Raw genomic sequence first — 4,827 nt, forward strand, 5'->3', positions numbered from 1 at the left:
TTTTTTTTTTTTTTTTTTTTTTTTTTCATTTTTAGCTGAAACCCCCCTTCACTCAGCCAGAGCAGCAGGGAGGTAAAAGCAAGAGATTAACTGAGCATCTTACCCCAGAAGGCCTCATTATCCCAGGAGGTCTCCACTGCCTCCAGGAATCAATTCAATGGACTGGAGCTGGGGATACCTGGGACTTGGCAGGATCAAAACCCGGAGAGGAGACTGTGGGAGGCACTTTCCCTTCTGTTATTGACATGCAAATCATCGCTGCAGCAGCTCACAGGTTTAATATATTTCCAGACTGCCTGGCGTGGAGTCACATTAGTCAAGTATATGTGGCAGTTAGTCCAAAATGACTCTTATTAGAGTCAGCATTTCCACCTCGGCTTCAAGGGCAGGCTGGAGATGAACGTGCAGCCGCTTGCCTTACCCCTCTCCCAGCTCCCCGCTGAGGCAGGACTCCCCTTGGGGTTTGGGGACTGCGAGTAAATGGCTGAGAGGTCCCTAGTGAGGCTTGGTGTTCGAAACAGGCTGAGGTGCCTAAGAATCATCCTCTTCAACCTTGGGAACATACACGGCTGCAGCTTCCTACAGCCCTTGACTTCCATAATGCTGATGTTTCTTACTCCAGGGCAGGACAGCCAGCAAGGACAGGAACTGCCACAAGGAACAATGTCCTCTCCCCTAAAACATGTTGGTTTTTTTCCAAGATTTTTCAGCTTTGCTCCCCATTCTCCAAAGCTCCCAGCACCATGACTGAAAACTCTTCACAAATACTAGAAGAGGGAGGTGTTCCAAGCGCTGCCATTTCCACCTCTGTCCCTGCCTGGGGACGGTGCCAGCCTAGGAGCACACTCTGCTCCCTCTGGACGGTTATTTCTGTGCCCCCACTGCCTTCAAGACCTCCAAACCACCAGCAACGCACAGCTGATGGGAAAACGGTGCTGACCACAATAACGACAGGGCTTTTCTTCCACGCAGACGGGACTCCTCATTCCCTCCCTCCCTCTAAACTGCATTCCTCATTACACCCGGACATTGCAGAGTGGCTTTGCTTGGGACCTGCTGCTTGAAACAAGCTTACCGGTCTAATGTTAGAACAGCTCTGTCCCAGCTTAGCTGAAATAACGCCACGCTCAGCTGCAGCATTGCTTTTGAAACTTCTCCTTTTGTCCATTTACTCCCAGCGCCGCACACCAATCTGTCTGAGAAGCTCATTCCTCATTATTTGTTAAGAGAGCCAACAAAGCCCTCTGTCCCTGCGCCCTCTCGGAGCTTTGTTTTCAGCTATCTATGCAGTCTTCTGTTTGTGCTTCTCCCGTGTTTGCACTAAGAGCTGGAAATCGTTCACTTAGCCTTGAGCCCCCTCCCTCAGTGTGTTTGCAGTTAGAAGTAATCACCATAGCGCAATCTAGCCCTTGCTTTTTGCTTACCCTTCTATTTTCTGTTTAATTACAAATCCCTTTGGTCATGCACTTGGATCCGGGACGTGGTTTCCATTTGCCTTGCAAACAGCGCAGCGGAGAACGCCAGAACCATTTTTCACAACAACCTTGCTCTGACCTGGGTGACAGCTTTAGCACCAGGCAGTTGATCTCTTACTTGCCCATCTGTTCATTGATTAAAATCCCACACTTCAGTATGCGTTTCTGTCTCTGCATCCAGTAGCTCTCCCAACAGCAAGACTCACACAGACAAGGAGCCTTTCCCAAGTGGCGCTCCTCAAGCACATCACTGGCCTCCTCACTGCCTTGGGTCAACCCAACAACTCAGGAGCAACCAGTCACCAGCAAGCCCGGACACACTGCCCAAGAGCACGGGAAATAGAAGAGGTGAAACCCAGGCTGGGGGCGGGGGGGGGGAACACCACAAAAAAAGACCACCAGCACCCCCAGCATGGCACAGCTTGTGGGGACACTGGGCCTGCCACGCTCCACCTCCAGCTGCTCTGTGGCACGGCCGGACTCCCGGCTGGAAGTTTCCTTTTAACACACAGCCAGAGAAAGGCAGAAAGAAACAACACTAAGGTTTCTGCCTTATCACATCTTTCAAATCAGGCAAGATTATCACAAGGATCAGCCTAACAGCCACCATCAGACCCAGCACTGCAAGCTTCAGAGAAACACAAGGTCTGTGCTGCCAGCCACTGTTACACCTCATCAGCAATAGAGCCCCCCAAACCTCCTTTAGTGCACAGAAAGGCCATATTTAGCCCAGTACAAACAGTTCCAAAAGGAAGCCAGAGCCTTACTCAATGTTAAAATATGCTTTTCGTGATCACTGGGAGGTTTCTACAGAGCAGTGAAATGAGTCAGTGCCATCTACCGGCTGCAGGGACCCCTCCGCTTCCACATTCACCAGATTCAGCCTCAAATATTAAGTGATAGGAACCAGCCTCTCCCATGACACAACCGTAACGTTTCCAGTGTCCCTCTGCAACGCCGTAACCAACCAGAGGCACCATTTCAAATACAAATTCCCCCTAGAGGTTCAGGGTCTAGATCGAAACCCTTCGACACGACCGTGGCTCCGGACACATCCAACCACACCGAGAGCTGCCAGGGAGCCCCAGCAGGCCAACCCCAGGGCTACAGCTCCAGCGCTTCACAGCCCTTCTCCTTCCTACCATCTACATCAGGATCTGCCTTCGCTATCCCTGACAGAAATCACCCACGTGATGTAGGAGATACTGGCAATGGCAACCCTCGAGCTGGGCCGGGTCCGCGCTGAGGAAGAGCTGTAGAAAAGCCAAGTAGGAGCAGTGCTGCTGGCATCCCCGAGAGACAGCGTGGAACGTCGGCTCCAGCACAGCACTCGCAAAGAAATACCCGCTCCAAGGCTACCGAGAGGCGTCAAAGCCAGGATGAGATGCCAGGCATTCCTGGCTATCAGCGTTGTTCTCCTCTGTTGGATCAGATTGAATTGGTGAACAGATTCTAAATATGCTTCTTACCGTTTTAAAAAGGAAAATACATCATCGCTCTGTAATTATTCCATAATTAGGCTTGGGTGCCATATCACTTGCGCTAAGGAAAATACACATTTCTGTCAACGCTTCCTCTTGAAGGGCAGACAGATTTGTTCATCCTTCAAATGCTAATTATCCCCCAAACTTATCTTTCAGCATTAACGGGCTTTGGCAGGCTCCAAATGGCTGGGGGACATGGTAATTTTGTGCTGCAGGAATCGCCTTGGGCTCCGTTTGCTGCCGAGAGCTCTCCAAGCTGAGGTGCTGTCAGTCTCTTTTTAGGGATGCTGGTTGAACCGAGTTCATCAAGCTGCTTTTGTCAATCCTGGTAAAATCAGTAAACATCTGAGAGCATCCTGGCACCGAGGGAGTGGTTACTGCCTTTCCCACTGAAAACGAGCAAGAAAAGGAAGACTGTCTGTAGAAACCTCCATGTTATGTGATATCAGCCCAGCTCCGAGCTGTTTGTAGAGGAAGCAGACGGCATAGGGCAACACAAAGCTACCACATCCATAGTGTGGGACAGCATTCCCATACCATGCTCTTACTTAAGAGCTGGCAACGTGTTCCTTGATCATTCGGGCACAAAGGCGTCTCGTCCTCGTCGTTGGAAGTCCCCCACGCAGAGACCACCGCACCAGCGGTTCCGCTGACAGGTTTGGTTTGAAGTCACCGCTCAGGGAAGGGACCTTTGGTGGATTCCCAAGAGGTGTGAGGGACACGCAGGGCTGTGAGGGACGGTATCCGAGAAGAAGGGAATACTGCACTGGTGCTCAAACCATCCGGAGGGATCTCCGAGGCTCCACAAGGGACAGCCTGTGCGGAGGCAGACACATGGGCAGGCACGAGGGCATGTATTGGGCCAGAATTCCTCTTCCCAAATGCAACACTTGCCTTTCTTGAACTTCACGTTTAAGAATGCTTGTTCATTTTACTAAAATAATTTAAATCCGCTCCTTTTTCTTCCCAAGCTCTTGCCAACAAACCCAATCCGGTACCACGTGCAAGTTTTAGACCTGTTCTTTACTCCTTCACCCCAGCCGGTGCTGTAACAGTAAGAAAAAGCAGAAAAGACAGATGGTGGTAAAACCTCCCCCTGAAACACCCCGCAGCTGAAGAACGCTGCCGGAGTCTGTGCTGCACAGAAACACGGCGTCCACTGTCTGCGGAGAAGCAACCCCAGCCCATCTTCTTCAACCTTCCTCGGGGCACATCGTGGGGGAGAGCTCCAAACCTCGCAGCACAAGAGCTGTTTGCCCAACCTGCTCTTTCACTATTGGCAGTTACAAATAAGAAAAGCACTTTTCATTGCCACAGTTTCTTTCAGCCAAACCAGGTTATTATTTTTCCCCTTCCTGTTGATTTGCTGTGTAAGTATCTGCTGGAAAATTCTTTATGTTGCTCGATACTGAAATCTGAAAAATGCAATTCCTTAAAACTTTCTTTTTGTTGACTTTAGTCAAATCTCTCCTCGCTCTAGTGAGAGGGAGAGGAGAAGTACAGCCCCGCTGCGGAGCGCCAAGATACATTGCCTGCTGACACACTCTGCTGCCTTAAGGAAAAAAATAAATTTAAAATAAGAGTACTTTTCCAGAAAAGCAAGGGACAAATGACAAGAACGCTTCTATCGAGCAGAAGCTTATTCTACCATGCGAATAAACAAGCTGCGAGCAGTGAGGGCGGTTTGCAGCGCTGCCCACACCTCCTCGCCCCAGCAGAGCCCAGCTGCCATCCCCGGCCCTGCGCCCTCGAGCGGCGGGGCCTCCCCGGAGCCCTGCCCGGCCCGCTGGGCCCTGCCCCGGGGCTGAGGGGAGCGATGGCGGGAGCGGCCCCGCGGCTGAGGGGAGCGATGCCTGCCTGCCTGCCTG

This window comes from Athene cunicularia (genome assembly GCF_003259725.1).
Source record: "Athene cunicularia isolate RWA chromosome 15 unlocalized genomic scaffold, athCun1 chr15_part1, whole genome shotgun sequence".
NCBI classification, from domain to species: domain Eukaryota; kingdom Metazoa; phylum Chordata; class Aves; order Strigiformes; family Strigidae; genus Athene; species Athene cunicularia.